The sequence below is a fragment of the Stegastes partitus genome, unplaced genomic scaffold, assembly GCF_000690725.1.
Source record: "Stegastes partitus isolate 25-593 unplaced genomic scaffold, Stegastes_partitus-1.0.2 Scaffold339, whole genome shotgun sequence".
NCBI classification, from domain to species: domain Eukaryota; kingdom Metazoa; phylum Chordata; class Actinopteri; family Pomacentridae; genus Stegastes; species Stegastes partitus.
In genome coordinates, this window is record NW_007578070.1 from 92,188 (window position 1) to 109,520 (window position 17,333).

At 39.9% G+C, this 17,333-nt stretch overlaps 1 protein-coding gene across 1 annotated transcript in view; it reads left to right on the forward strand.

Moving 5' to 3' along the window:
* opn5 (opsin 5) overlaps positions 1-17,333 on the forward strand; it is an 88,009-nt gene that overhangs the window by 49,578 nt on the left and 21,098 nt on the right. The window lies entirely within an intron of this gene.

Consider the following 17,333-nt stretch of genomic DNA (forward strand, 5'->3'; position numbering starts at 1 on the left):
ACAGCCTGGAGACAAACGTCTGTCAGTCTGGATGTCTTCTAAAGTTGTAAATGCCCTTCAAGATGACTTCAAGAAGTTTGATAGCTTGGGGAAGGTGGTGAGTTGCTCCTTCTGTTCCGTCTGCCTCCTATAAACTTGGCTTTCAGGTCAGAGCTGCACTGTTGTGAGACTTAAGGTCAATAAACCGTTGCTGCTTCTCGATGATGGCCACTGAATGCTGCGTGGCAAGTGACTTTTTTTTAGCGAGCAGGGTGCTTTTCATTATTCCAACGTGTCTCTACGGTTGGGCATGGAGAACTGGTTTCAAAAGCCCAAATTTCAAGGATTTCTAGAGAACGCTTAATTCTGGCTGTCAGGTCCTCGACACATTTCAGTCACACTAGGACTAAACGGTGGACTGCAAACACCTACAGCTCAGCTCCTGCTCTCCGTCAGCGCAGGTTTCGTGCGAGCTGAATGCCTGCGTGTCTTCTCATCTCTTAATGCGTTCGTGTTAATAAATCATGACATTATTCTCAGTTAGCCCACTCAGCCGTTGCTAAGCTGCTTGATTAGCAGGTCAACAGCACAAACTGTGTGATTGTCTCATAACGATCACCGTAATCGAGTAAACGCTGCTACGAAATGCTTTACAAAGACGGGATTGGAGGACAGTAAAACCAAAATTAACCCTATAATATTCAGGAAACCAGAAAAGAGACCACAATCACGGTTTCTTTAACTCATTGTGGGTTTCTGCTGCTGACATTTATCCATGATAAGCAACTCCTCTGTGAAGAATGGAGGAGGACACTCTGGTAAAATGACAGAACTTCTCTTCTGTGACAGTCAGCACACCCCGCTGACTGTCAGTCCTGCTTAGCGAGGCATGTTATAGCTAATTAAAGCGACTTTATTACCCCGTAGATCACCTACGTTTCTCTCACTCACTACGCTCGACACAACAAACCCGGTGGTCTTTGTCGCTGCCTTCATTAAAGGGGACATGCAGTCAGGTGTGTGGCTCTGCAACACGCTAACACAATTAAAATAGAATCATTACGATACAAACAATCATTCATCTCTCTCTCTCGCGGGATTTTTTTTTTCTTCCTGTCAGAGAGGATGTGCAAGACACAGCTGTGTTTCCTCACTTGAAGCTCCTTCAGAATCGAATATGGGACCCTGAAGATGATGCATAATGGTGGAAGCAATTTCCGGGGGCGCAAGAGACAGGAAGCAGAAGTTAGAATGATAAAAAGCACTTATCGTCTTTAGTTTTATGGATATCGCTCTGACATAGTCTAAAGCCACACTGAGAAGTCGGTTTTGAGCTCCGCAGAGTCGCATTAAACAAGTTCACCCAATTTCCTCCCGAGTCGCCGAATCTCTCGATAGCGCATCTGAAGCGCAGGACATCCCCATGTGATGCCTCAATTTCCTGCACGAAAGAAGCCACGCTATGAGGCTCTGGATCTGGTGTCATTTAGGCATTTTGCTAACACGCTCAAGTTGTTGCTCTCTGTCATCGATTCCACCTAAACTCAACTCAACTTTATTTATAAAGCACTTTAACGCAACAAAAGTTGAGACAAAGTGCTGAACACAAAATATAAAACCATTTCAAAACATCTAAGACTCAAAATACAATAAAAGTATAATAATAAAATCACTGAAAAAGAACAGTAAGAACTATAAAACAATAAAACCGTTATTCCAGTCCGACAGCACATCAACGCAGCTGCTCAAATCCATCTTGTGGCTTGTAGTTTTCAAAATAAGCTGCAGCTCAGTCACTTTAAACTACTAATTGACACCCCCGAGGTGAACCGCACGGCGAGGCTCCGTCAGTTTCAGCAGCGTTGTCATTGAGGCGACAGAAAACGCACTCTCAGGATTTGTTGCGCTGCTATTCGTAAATGTCATCAGATAACTCAATGATTCGCTTCTACACTGTATTCGCAGGCAGGCTGACATTTAAAAAAAAACTATTTCTTTTCTCTCGTGCCTGCAGCCTGTGACGTTTCCTGAGCCGTCCTTGGATAAATGGCTTCCCTACTCTCGCTGCAGCTCATCCATCCTCTCCCTCACACCTGGCATGCTGCCTAATGCGTGCTGTATGAGGTGATTTTCTCACCTCATACCGAAACTGCACTTTTTATGAAGCTGTTTCAGTTCTTTTGATTTTTAAAAAGAGATGTTGTGGTGTCATGTGATTGAATCGGATTGCTGTGCACGGAGACGAAATGTTCGATGGAGTTTGGATGCAGCTTCAATTTGGAAACCTTGTTAGATGAGTAAATTAGCAGCGCAAAAAATATAATAACTTGCTGGTCAGATTCATAACAAATTCCAAACATGTGCGCGGACCTCTGCAGCAGAGACTGTTTGAATAGACTGCTTGCTTGCGGATGTGTGTAAACTAGAAGAAAAGACAAGACTGCGTATCTGTGCGTCCCTTTTGAACATCTGGTTAGACTGCAGTTTGAACATGTCCGACTTTGATACATCTTGAATGACTCTTCTGCTTTTACATTTGCATTCATCTTTGTTTATGAGCCACATTGAGATTTTGAGTCTGAAAAACGGATGAAAAGTGTGCTGGTTACATACTCAGAGGTGCAAAACATGGGAAGAGGGAATGTAGCAGTGGTATAAATACACCTCATTTATCAGCTCAGACTGCAGAGCCTTTACATAAGCACCGGCTGCCGGCCAAAACACACATTTAAATCTACTTTATTGAATTAATTTTACGACCACAAGCCTCCTCCTCCAAACAATGTGAGCGTGATGAGAGAGAGATGTGCCGGTCTGCATCAGCGCCGCCCCCACATGCTATAATCCATAATTGATGACAAAACACATTAGGACTGGCGTGGACGGCACAGACGGGGGACGTCCTCATTAGACAGGCCACTCTACAAACGTGCAGCAAGTTTACAAATGCACAGCAAGCTTTGAAAAGTCCACTCAAAGAGCTGCATTTTACATAAACTCCACAGAAGTTTATGGGCCGAATGCATGCAAAAGTAGGACAAAACTGTAAATAATGTCCACATTAATAAATCTGTACTTTAACAGATTTGAACACAATTTATTTATTTTTTTACTGTATTCAAGCCATTAAAAGCACGTTATTTTACAGAATGTTGCTGTTATTTAAAGAAAAATGATGCATATTAAGGACGGATTCAAGTGTTAGTTTAAAGATTGTTCCTGTTTTGTTAAATTACAGATAGTATCCAGTAAAATCCTAGAAAAAATATTTAGAAAAACTTCAATGTTGAAGTAGAAAAGCAGAGAAAAGCTGTAAATAATGCCCACATCAAAAATCTTTATTGTTACAAATAGTAATAATTAAATGAATGACCATAAAATAGCATCGTTTTACTGTAATTTAATCAGGTAAAACTAGCATTATTTAACAGATATTTGCAGATAATTTTACAGTATTTGAGATTTACAGCAGTCTGTTGCTGCTTCGACACCCCCACCTCACTTAAATAGCTTTTTTTTTTTTTAAATCATTGAATAATAGAGATTTTATGCTTCCTCTGAAACGATGCATAAACCGTCTTGGTAACACTAAAGCGAAAGTGTCAGTAAATGAATAAAACAAAAATGGCTCTTCGTCACCAAAGACAGGACCAGACAGGAGTGGGTTAAGTTTAAAATATTAATGGTTTTGTTCAGACTTTGTTAGCTCTACTCTGACACTAATTCTACAACATGTCCACTTGGGAACTCATTAAAATGTGCAGTGATTAAGATTGTGAAGAATCCTGACGTTAGAATGTGTCAGAGGTCACCGCATTTGGGTTCTTACAGCCAAAATTTCCCTCCAATGTGGGAAACGGCTCCAGAACTCTTGAGCTGGCTGTGGTCCTGATCCGATGATCCATATCTGGAGTAGATGGTCAGACTGAAACAGAGGAAGCTGTGTCTGAAATGCGAAAATTAAGAACAGGCAGTTACAAATCTGTAGCGCTGTTTAATCCAACACGCAAAGATCAGAGGTTTGGGCTGTTTTGTTCTCCCTAATGCAGGAAGACAGAGTGAAGAACAAGAAGGAGAAAGAACCACACATCAAAAGAGGATTCACAGGATTACTTTAGCTGTGCAACAACAAGTGATTTTTTTTTTCATTCTTTTATAGCAGCTCATCCAGCCAGTGATACTAATCGGCTTTTATGCAACTCTTCTACCTTCTCTTCAATCGATATCCCATCATCAGCTGTGGGCCGCTCTTTCTTTTGAGCTCAATCGCTTTCTAGACACAGCTCAGGTGTTATTTGACAGCACTTTGTGCAATTCACACATGCAGACGCACATGGGAAACATTTAGTTGATGGACAGAAAATTAATCTACAGCTCCCTGGATAACTGAGGAATCATTTTGAGTAGTTTTTCAAGCAAGCATGTGAAGATTTTTAAGTATCGAAGTAGTTCATACAATAGATGGGAGGTTTAAAGGTAGAATAGCCAAATGATGCAGAGACAAAAAGAATCAATCTTTTTTAACAGCAGAGATTTTGGCACTTCATCATAGCAGTAAAAGACGAACCAGAAAACATTAAAACTTAGTACATTCCATTTAGCTGAGCTGCTTCCAGCTGTGTTGTGCATTCTGGTTTTCTGTCACGGCTTATGAGCCAGCACTAAGGAAATGTATCAGTCAAAATGTCTACAAGGAAAAATGTCGACGCAGAAGTATAATATTTCCTATAAGAAACATCAACAATTAAAGTATAACCTATCAGACTTTAAGCTTGGAGGAAAAACAGCAGCAGGTTTTGTTCAGCTGCAGCAAATCACCATGAAAACGTGATTTAAGATGAACCCTTTTCATGGAGAAATCAAGATTTTTACCCTCCTAACATATCCATATGCTGTTTTTTTATATCCTTTTTTTTTATATATGGCGTTTTTAATACCAGTCACCTCCATGGTTTAGCATTTTCACTCTAAAACTACAGTGTAAAAACACAAATCCAGGCTTCTGGGATTAAATACAAACCTATGGAACTACCTCTGTTGCCTTGGTGTTGGACTTTCCAAACCATTATTGTTCTTCACTATCAGTTCCAGTTTGAATTTATATGGCCGAATTACTCCAACATTACAATTTACTATTGTGTTGTGCAACGTTGTTCAACGGTGTAGAGTCGCAGGTGAGCTGGCGTGCTTGAGAGGTGGATTACATTACATTATAAAGAAAGCAGCGGTGTAGTTCCACTTGAGCCATCTTAAGGTATGGAAAACATGTAATTCCACAGAGATGAGAGATAAATTATTATGTTATCCAACAAACAACCAAACCTGAAGGCATAACTGCTGGCGAAGCTCAAGGTGCTACAATTTTTCATATTCATAAGCAGCTGTATCTCCTGGGTAACAACCCTTCAGGCAACAGCAATGATGGGTTTTTACGTCAGGTTTTACAAACCTCCTTCCCAAACGGACCTGAATATAAATTGGCACAATGAAGCGTCAGTCGGCTCCTCGCTCGGCTCGCATTGCGACAGGTTGCATCAGGTCGCTTTTAGCATTTTTATTGATTCAATTACTCGTATGCGTGGTGCTACAAGAAGCCAACAAACAAATGAGATGATATCCATTCCCAAAGGTGCTTCCACTCCAGATAAGACGGAGCTTTGGAGATGTAATTCACCAGCTCCGGATCAATTTAAATCACCTCACAGCTTTTGAAAAACTGACATGTTTCTTTGTTAATAGATGAAACTTCTGGCCTCAGACGAATGTTCTGACATTTAGATTTGTTCTCTGTCTTTGTAATCACTGGACACTGTGACATTATAGAACCCACACTAACACATTTCCAACTCGTAGAAGGGAATAAAAGGTCAAGTTCAGTCGCAACAAGGAATGTGTGACAGCCTCTGGAAACAGTGGGAGGAACTTCTTTAAGTTCACCTTAGGAGCAACACAGAGTCACAGACTGAAGCTGGGAGCATTGTCAGGCAGCAAGATGTACCGAAAAGATCCGATCAATATGCATCATGCAGTGTAGTACCAAGGGCTCTTATCATGGTGCTACATTGAAACTCTCTTTTGTTGTCTGTGTGGTCATTTCATGCCCAGTGCACACAGAGGCTCAGTGAATTGCAAGTACATTTATAGAAGATTTGTTTAGTAGTAGCACGAAGCAATGAGACTAGATTTTTTTTGTAGTTTCTGAAATAAATGCAACAGACTTAATGGTTCTCTACATTCAGAAAACTCTTGGGTCCACTGCAGGGAACTTGAAGGCCATTCTGTCTGCAAGAATCGCCCCTGTAGAACAACTTTCAACGGAGAAAACTTAGATAGAACAGGGAAGGTACCTGTTAAACTCCTCTGCAGGTCTTGATGATGATTGATTAAACTCAAAGAAGACAGACAAGCACCCTTTTCTACCCTTTCGATCACCTTGCAGCCTTCTCGTCTCTAACATTGGCACCATTGATGTAAAATTCAGCATAACAAACCTTTATTGTTCTGTTTCCTACATGCTGGTAGAAATCGAGTTTGGTCCCGTGAAGACTATCTGTCATTGTCACCTGGCACCTTCCCCAGGTTCCTGACACCAGTTACATAAGTTTTAAAGTTTGCCAATGAACTATGTTTACAACTACAAGCTGTATTTGAATCTTCAGTGTTGGCAAAGCACTCAAAGTGTAGAGAACCTGCTATCTAATATAGTTTGACGAACATTCAGTTTTTTTCACTGATTTGCTTCGATAAATTGAGGGTAGGTCAAACTTTTACCTCCTTGTTGGTCACATTACCATTTGGCCAGATAGGCTATGTGGCGCTTACGTTGGGAATCTTTGTTGTGCTGGGAGCCAGTCAGAAGGAGAAACATTTAGGCATTTAGACCATCACAACCTTTAGATTTTTCTAGAAAAGTCCCGGAGTTCTTGACATAGAAACCTGTCAAAGGCTCGTATAGGCAACCAAGAAAGTTGAGGGAGGATTTTTAAAGTTACGACTTTTACAATCTGTTCAATAAAAGATCATTTATACATGTTAACTGCTTCATATTCTTACACATACCTTTTTAAAATGTCAGTTTTAGCTAAAAAAAAAAAAAAAAAGTTATTTGGCCAACAAAACCTTTTATTTAATGAAAATCAAAACATCTGCCATTATTTTTGCTCATTTAGGTACATTAAAGTAATCACAGTTGTTTTTTGAAACACCAGATTGTAGTTCCTGCGCATCAGAATTTCTGTTGTTGCATTGCAAGGTATCATCTAGTGAAACAGTTCTGCTAAAGTGCTGATAAAACAAAACAGCCAAACTTTATTTGCTCATAAAGTAGTATCTTTAACAATTGTTAAAGTGCTAATTGTAAACATTGCAGTAAATAAACCTTTGCAAGAGATGTTTTCACAGCCGTTGGTTAGATTTAATTTAGTTTCTTTAGTCTCTGGGTGTCAGCATTCCAATGAGTTCAACTTTAGAAGTTGAAGTAAAGAAAGGTTATCTCATTCTTTCAGCTTCTTTCAATATACCATGAATGCAGCTGAGATCCCTAAAGGTCAAGGTCAAATAAATTCCTGCATTTAATTACTACCTTTCAAGAAACGGTTGAGAAACTTCAAAAACATAACCAAGACAGGCTCCGTGGATCTTTAGAACCCGGACCCTGCATCATTTTCCCGAGCTGTCTATAAATCCACCTTTTCACCCCGAGGGAATTTCATTGGTAAAACCATCAGTGGTTTTTCTTATCTGATGAGTTTTGACCTTATCTACTTGGTCTGTATGGATTCTGGCATTGGCACACATCAGCGTGGGATGCTGACCTGTGTTTGCCCCGCTGCTCTGCAGACACAGCTGAAGTTAAGTCAACAGGGAACATGTGTGCCCTGAAAGTGAACAAAGTCGGGTTGTCCGCCCATGTGTTTCCCCTGGAGCCACTTTTCGCAGTAGTCCTGGCTCACAATACATGTTTTTCAACTAGTCTGCCTTGTGATGCGAGTGATGACATCGCTAGACTGAGAATAACTGAGTTTTATTCCTAAGTGGCTCTTTCCATCAGTTGGGTACTGTCTTAAAGGTCAGAATGGCTTGGTGCACTAATGACCTGCTGACGGATGACGACTTAAAGAAAAAACAAACATAAAATGTGTCTTAGTAGGGTGTTGGGGAAGTCATATGCCAAAACGGCTTTATGGCTCCTTGGCATTGATTCTCCAAGTCTCTGGGACTTGACTGGAACGATGGCACACCATTACATGTGGTCAAACTTAGTCCAAATCGCCTAAACCCTGATCGGAATAACTCGGAGTCTGTTGTTTGCTTTCAGACTTTTAGATATTGCCCATCCGTGATGCTACAGTTTGACAGTTTGCCTGTGGTACCTTACACACTGCATGTCAGTGATTCAGTGCTCTATTTAAAGGACATCGCCCTCACATTCATTGTGCACACTGACACGTGCTCTTCTGCAACAACTACCACACTGAGAAGATGATGTTTATGCTTCTGTCATTAATAATACTCCAGAACCACAATCTGTATGATCTTTTTCCTTACTTCCTAACAACACAGAAATAAGTGATCGCTTTAATAGCTGGTAATTGCTGAAACCATCCCACGATACCCAGAATTGGAATACTTGGAAAACTCATGATTCATTTTGGTTCCAACATTCCAAGGCTCTTCATCCAAAACTAATTCTCAACAGAGGGAAAACAAAGGAGGGCACTATTTCGGGCTCTTACCACAGTCTTATTTTGATCAGGTCGACTTGTTGGGACTGATTTAACTGAGACATGAGGACAAGAAATAAACAATTTTTGAGGCTGCAGTCATGATAGGGCAACGTGACAGTACAGAACATCACCATAATTAAGTGTAGACGGGATCTAAATGAGGTGAACGGTGGTTTTTACAGTTTAGGTCTTTAAGACTTGACTGACTGTTTGCTATGAAGCCATTCAGCTAATTACTTAAGAAGCAGTGATATGGGCGTAATTCAAAGCTTCAATGGCAAGATGATGGATCAGAGGAATACCATGAACTTGGTGTTATCTGCATTTAAAACAAGCCAGTGATTTAAAAGTGGCTTTGGGGCATCAAAGGCTGGTTGAGTTAAAATAGTCTCAGCAGCCTTGCTTCCACCAGCGGTTGTAAGTGAACAAGCTCTATTAAAGCCCTCTGTACACTGATAAAGTTAATGGTTCTTGGTGAACACAGATAGTGAAGCTGTTCTAGTTATACAGCCAGAAACCCTAAAAACAAAAATTTTGTCTTTGCAAGAACACACGGCTCCAAATAGATTGTGGATGAAAACTAAATGTTCCGAACTGTTCTATGTGTGTGTTTTAAGAGGTCCAAGAATAACTTTTCACGCTGGCTCACAGTCATTGTACATTGATTTGGTTTGGTTCTGGGACCGCAAGTGACGTTGGATCTTAATATGTTAAAATCAGAATGAGTGTCTTTCTTTCATGCATTTACATCTGCTCTTTCATATTTGCTTCCTCTCTTTCTTCTTGTGAATCTCGTGCAATTGTTCACTCGAGTGCAATCACATAATGCGTTGCTTAAGTGCCTTTGACAAAAGCCCCAGCGTGAATGTCGTGTCGTTTTGCTGTAGCAACACTGAATAAACAGCAGTTTATAATCTTTGAGAAAATGTCACATCTGACTGTCACTGGGAGGTCATACTGAAGAAGATGTAAGCATCTCTGTTCCAATTTAAATGCAATATATACCTGCATCTGCAACCCTTCAGCCCTTGATGTTTGCATATGAAGTGCTCATAGTTCTTGTTATTTCAAAGACAAATCTTTGTGCTGAGATGATAAATGATGAGAGGCTGGTCCACCTCTTTTGCACATCAGACCAGCCAGTTCTGAGACTCCGGCAGTGAAGCTTTGAAGTAACCTTAGAAACATGTCTTATATTGTAGCTTAAAGTGTTCAGAACAGTATGAGGTGCTTCTCCACAGACATACCAGATCTCAAACAAAGTGGTTCACTCGATTTAGTTTTAAGTTTGATTTGATTATAGCAACTGTCAATTGGCGACATATCCTGGAGGTGCCAGAGTCAGATAGTGTTAAATCAGGTTTTTCCATACATTGACCTGTGAACACCCGTCTTCTCAGTGCCCACTCTGAATGAAGACATTTGCAGGACGAAGGATTTCTGTTGGCTTCTTCCTTTGTAGTGGAATCAGGTTTGCAAATGGTTAGTATCATGAACACTTCCACGCAATTTATCCAAAATTTATATATTCATTACATCTTATAAATGGATCCATCTGTTCTTAACACAACGTTGCAAATCTGGGTGACCCAACTCTTTAGTTAAGTTATTCCAAACATATAATATGACATGGCACTTTCCCAGATCTGCAGTTGTAACTGTGGTGGGAGACTTCTGGCGTTGGACACAGTGTCTTGACTGTAGCCTGACTTGTAGCTGCTAACTAGCCTTTACTGTCCGGTCCAACTCTGCAGTGATGAACAGAGGCAGACGGGCACCATTATAACACATTGCATTAACGAGGCCTTTATTTCAGCAAACATATACTGAAATTTTGGCCTATTTACATCCTTTATGGCTGGTGAGAGTAACTGAATAACTTCTTCTGGTGTGTAATTCCCAGCTGTTGTGGCTACATGCTGTTTGCTTGCTTATCAGGCCAGGATTACACTTTCCCTGGCCACGAGGGTCTGCTCACGTCTGCGTGCAACACAAAAGATTGTGACTATTCCACAAGGGCAGTAGTGCACATGCATGCTGCTGAATGCTCCAAGCGGATTTCCACGGACTAGAAAAGAGCTCCATGTCCGTGGGTGTCAACAGTTGTCCATGTGTCCGTCTGTTTTGGATTATAATCAAGATATTACACACATGCAACTCTCTGTGAACACAAGAACTGCCGTTTCTTTTAGCAAACATGTTAAATTACACTTTAGAGGTGAGTTTAAGTCTCAAGGAGGAGGGTGAGCAAAATAACATGACCTCTTAAAGCACCAACCGGCGATGGACTCTGCCAGTTGCCAACAGCCGGTGGATTCTCTCAAGCATGTTTTGCTAGAAATCTTTCACATTCTTGGTGTAGTTACTTTGCAAAGCACCCAGTGACTTGAATGTAGAGTACCATACATTTATTAACAGTTGTTTGAATTGTTACCAATGCACAGTGAAAAATGTGACATCAATTTCATTTGGTCTTCCTGCCATGTGATGATAACAGGCATGTTTTCTTGCAACTCTTCCAACCAAAGCAGGAAGACACAAACATCTGAATCTCCATACTGATGATTTTGGAGTAACTACATGTAAGCAGCGTTGATATATATTCTGTTCTTTAGGTTGCATTCAAAAAAAGTAAACTTTATCTTTCACTTTATTCCTGGGCAAGTTCCATCCTTGTCTTGTATCTCATCATACAGGATGTTCCCCTGAATTACATGTACTGCACCTCATTGTGATGTGCTCGACATTCTTGGGAACATTACACATATATTGGATATGACTGTGCCATTAAATAAAGGACTTTCATCCAGTATATTCTATTCTTAAGCTTGAAAAACAGTATTTCTCTCTTTTGCATTTCTCTTTGACGGACTTAACCCTAATTCATTTCTGCGGGCTGCAGTCGTGTCTCCCTTTGATATCTGTGTCCCACTTATTCTAGCCACGAATACCTCACTGACTTTCTTATTAATGATGTGGCCTCACCGTTTCCAAAGGGAGCTCTCATTATTTCATCATCCTTTAATGTCAACGCTCTCTTTGCAGTCCTGTTGGATTTTTCATTAACCTTCACACTTAACATGAACAGGAATTTCAACTGTTTCTATTCTATATAAATAATATAATACAATTCAATGTAATACTTCCACCAATATAATGATCTCTAATAGCTTCTTTTGAATTGAAACTGAGACAATCTCCCTCTTACTCTTAGGTCTTACTTCTTCTATAACTCTAAAATTATAGCGACTATGTGTTTCTGTTGTAAATGCTGGTAATCTATCATTAACTAACGACTACATCCAATTTAGGTATTTAAACTACTCTGGTACGTTCACTCCTAGAATCTTTAGATCCATCTATAAATATTAGCCTGTACTTAAAATAATCTTTATGTTGACTTGGAGAAACCAGAATACCAATCCTATCTACATTCCTATCAACACGTTCTTCCTCCTGCTCCATGAGCTGAAGGTCAACATTGGGCAGTTCTCGAATGTACAAGAACTATACTGTGGTGAGAGAACAGGAATGTTAAGGCGTGACCAATCACACATCAGGATTCATTTTCAATATAAAATTATATATTATGTCAGATCCAATGTAATACAAGACACATGTACCCTTACCTTCCCAGAACTGCACATTTGACTCAAGTGGGAGGCTTTTATTTTTAATGAAGTAACAAAGCACTCCATAATCCTGTTTTTGCTTTGTTATTGTAGATTGATGGGGAAAAAAAAGAAAAAGGAATTAAATCAATTTTAAGACAAGTCTGACTCATAACAAAATGTAAAATCCTTGAAAGGTTCTGAAAATGTTTCGTATGCACTCAAAGGGAACATTGATGACAGAAGCTAATCTTACAGTTGTGTTCAAAATAAAAAAATAAACGTATAAAGACGTGCAGAAAATGACAGGCTGCTCAGCTGAAATGATCTCCAATGCTTTGAAATGGAAAGTAAAACCAGAGAGACGTGAAAGAAAACGGAAGACTACCGTTCGAATGGATCGAACTATAGCCAGAATGGCAAAGACTCGACCAATGATCAGCTCCAGGGAGATCGAAGATGGTCTGAAGTTACCTGTGAGTACTGTGACAATTAGAAGACGCTGTGAGAGGCTAATCTATCATCAAGAAGCCCAAGCAAAGTCCCACTGTTAAAACAAAGACGTGCTGAAGAGGATACAGTTTGCCAAAGAACGTATTGACTGGCCTAAAGAGAAATGGAGACACAATTTGTGGACCGATGGAAGTAAGATTGTTCTTTTTGGGTCCAAGGGCTGCAGAGAGTTTGTCAGACGACCCCCAAAGCATGGTGGTGCAAGCATCATGATATGGGGCTGTTTCTCTTACTATGGTGTCGGGCCTATTTATCGCATGCCAGGGATCATGAATCAATTTGCTTATATCAAAACACTTAAAGAGGTCATGTTGCCTTATGCTGAAGAGGAAATGCCCTTGAAATGGGTATTTCAACAAGACAACGACCCCAAACACACCAGTAAGCGAGCAGCATCTTGGTTCCAGACCAACAAAATTAAGGTTATGGAGTGGCCAGCCCAATCCCCGGACCTTAATCCAATAGAAAACTTGTGGGGTGACATCAAAAATGCTTTGCCTGAGGCAAAACCAAGAAATGCAGAGTAACTGTGGAAGGTTGTCAAATCATCCTGGGCTGGAATACCTGTTCACAGGTGCCAGAAGTTGGTCGACTCCATGCAGCACAGATGTCAAGCGATTCACAAAAACACTGGTTATACAACTAAATATTAGTTTAGTGATTCACAGGAATGCTAAATCTTAACATTTTTTTCAGTTTATTGAGTAAATATTTGAGTTTGTAATGAAAAATGCAGACACTGCTATTTCTTTGAACAACCCAATCTAATTTTTTTCCTTAATTTTCTGTAAAGTAATTTAAATATTGATACATTTTTCTTTATGTTTTGATGTTTAATATAATGTGCAGTGTTCCCAATGAATGGAAATAAAAATCTAAGGATTTTGAGCTTCACTCACGTTTTTGAAAACACTGCTATTATTTTGAACACAACTGTACATATAATTAAAAAGACCTTAGAACTCTAGCAAAGGGTCTGAAGCCATTTCCTCTAGTTGGCTCCTAATTTTGAGGCTATTGGTAACAACACAATCCAGTCAGATAAATACCATTTGATTAATGTAGTTTGAAGTGCTTTTTTTTAAATACATAAAGCCTGCAAATACAATTAAGGTTCCATACTCAAACTGGTTCAGTAAAGATAAATATCCTGTGAGAGTGTTGAGTTCAGCAAGAAGTGCTGGCACTTTACAGTTAGTGCTGGAGGCAGAGCATTAAGAGTAAGTAAAACAGGACGGAATTAAAAGTCTTGGTGACTCTGGTTTTTTCATGCATGAAATTCTACAATTTGGCTACAGCAGATTAAAGTTAAATACAGATTTTCCATTGGGCAAACAGGCTTTCCCTGATGGCAGAGGATTTCTTTTCTACATGCATATGTCATGCATGACAGATTAAATGTCATTAAATTGCTATGGGTTTCACACGCAAGTAAGTGAATGTTACTGATATTCCTCAGGAACAAGTCGAAGCAGGATAACTACAGTCTGCTATGACTTTAAAAAAACATCGCATATTGATTTTAAATTGTATTAAAACAGACAAATGTTTAATTAAAATAAATGCATGCTAATCAAGGTAGTGCTTTCCTGAATTATACTTACATATATAATAAATACACTAAAGACATTGCATCACCCTTAAAAGTGTAATTATTGTGCAAATACCCTGAGCGTATGGTTATTTTGTCACAGACTGCATCAGATAAGATTGACATCTGCAGGCGATGATGGCATGAGTTGGTACTTTTAGTTATGAGATACAACAAAGCAATTCAAACACTGCAACAATTTTAAAGCAACCACTGTATCTAATTTATCCCGTTCTAAGTAGTCTTCTTGTGCAGCGATACACCGCTCCAAGTGCTCCTGCCACATTTGGAACACTCCCTTGAAGTCCTGTTTAATGAGCGTGTCAGCCACTATCTGTGATGCATTGGATCTATTCCACTGTGTCAAAACGGTGACCCTTCAACTTGAATTTAATTTTGGGGAAGAGGAAGAAGTTGCAGGGAGTCAAATCTGGCCAGTAGAGTGTGGAGAGAGTGAAATTTGTGTTGGTGCTGCTAAAAAAAAAAAACCCCACGTTTTCAACACACAAAGTGGCTGACATGATGAAATATGGCAGCTCATTTTGGTTGTGCCAAACTTGAAACTTTCACTGTGAGCCACTCCATTAATGTCAAACCAAACACCATACCTGCTCTTGCTTGGTTGCTAATCTGGTACACCTCTTTCAGTCCTGGAGCCTCGGGGTCTTCCACTGATCACTGCTGTTTGGTCTCTGGGTCATAGCCTTAGACCACGCGCTAGTCAGCAGTGATGATTCTCAACATGGGGATTGGCTCATCTTAACACAAAATTTTATGTTTGCTCTCTACACATGTTCAAAGTCCAGGGTGAAATCGCACCTGTAAGTGTTCAGGACAGGACTTTCAGGGAGCGTTCTGGATGTGGCTGGAGCACTGGAAGCTGTGTTACCGCTGCACAAGACTTAAAAGGAGAAGGTTATCAAATTTAAATTAGGTATAGTTTTTGCTTTATAATTCAATAAAATTCAGTTTTATTTATATAGCACCAATTAACAACATGTGTCATCTCGTAAATCTTGACATAGCAAGGTCTTACAGAGAAAAGAGAACCCAACAATCCAAAGTTCCCTTTGGATTCCCTATGGGCAAGCAACTGTGGAAAGGAACCAACTAAACATCTTTTGTGGTGTATTTCTATTTGTGATGCTAATTATTAATTTAACATACCATCGCGATGAAGTTATTCCTGGATGATACACTTTCTTTAAACAGAAGTGTTTCTGTTAGTACCTGCAGGCACTGATGCTTTCACTCCTTGCGGCATTCATGTGGCCTTTGTATGGTGTTGGGGAACCATTGGACAGCCTTAACTGAAGACAGATTTTAATGAGTGCAGAGTTCTGTTAAGGTAATGCAGCTGTTGAGCTAATAGACTCTAGTGTGAGTCCATTAACTCACAGATAACTCACTCAGGTGGGACTCTGTTCAGTCGAACCACAAGAAAGTCCCTCAAACATGCACAAAGCGTATATATACTGTATATATATATTTTTTTCTTAGATTGTATTGGAATTACATAACTGCAATAAATGAATTAAAAAGTACTTACATATTGTATACCTTGCGTAATACGTACATCCTCAGTGCTGTAATCCTCACTAATCCTCCTCTGTTGGCCAGTCCTCTCATTAGTCCTTTTAGTGGGTCCAACAAGCACATGGTCTTCCTGGTCATCATCAATATAACATAATAAACAAAAACTAGAATTTCTAGTGGTAATGTATTTCACATCATGTTTTTGTCATTTCTTGACAGGATTCTGGTGAGAACAGTGAAGGTAGCGGTTGGAGCTATGTAGCAGACATTAACCTTAGCTTTCCATAAGCTCGTCGAAAAATCCAGATCAGACGCTCTCCGGATCAAGCCAAACACATTAACATTATGAATGGTCTCCATTACTGAAATTAGTTTTTGCCCCATAGGATCTAGAGATTACGAGGTCACCCATGTGGTCAAGAGCAAGTCATCTTGACAACTACTAGAGAAATTACCATCCGAGTATTGAATATTTATGTGCTCGGGATTGTTCCTAAAGACTGACTGCCTCCATACCAATCAGGTCAATATTTCCTCTTGAGCAACACTCTTGGTCATCTGATGTTCATCACATTACTAAAATTGGATTTGAGCATTTTTTGAAGCTTTTTTTGAAGGAGATTTTTTTTAAAACAGGAATTCCATTTACCTCCACCCAATCCATCAACCAAAAACAGATCTCACCACAAGCTTTTCTCCTCTTCCTGCCCTTGTGGAGCCCGTAGGTTTTGCAGTGACTCACGATTTTTAAATGCTGTTAAGCGTCCAAACACGTGAGCAACTGTGTGGAAGTGTGTGTGTACATCCCCTGCTGGTTTTTCAGTAATTCCAAGAAAACATTTGGCTAATCATGTCTGCAATCTTGCCAAGAGGTTTTGATTTTTATCCCCTCTATGTCGCTTGAGGCTTGGCGTGCCACATGGCTCTTGGTCTGTGCAGGTCTGCAGGAGGAAGGCCTGCCTCGGACTCAGCAGTCGGGGAGCCACTGTGGGAATACACTGGCACTTTGTGTTGAACTCAATAGGCCTTGTTGTGTGCGAAGGGTATTCCCACCTCAAAGGAAAAGGCAAATCTCATGAAAATATCTGAGCTACCATAACACTGACACTCTCATATTTAGCAGCGTACATTTTGAGGAAGCTTTATTACAAGAAACACTACCATTGGTTTGTGTTTCGGTCAACATTAGCCCTTCTTTCCCTCTTCTTTGTTCAGTAAAGAGGAGCTCATAGGTTGTCACAAGAGTCTGTCACATGTTCCCACTTTTATCCTTTCAATTTGAAATACTGGGAAACAAGAAAGGGGCTTTTGTCGTCAGCACTACAACACATAAAGTGGGATTTTTACAATTGTTGCATTTCATTTAGTCAAGAATAC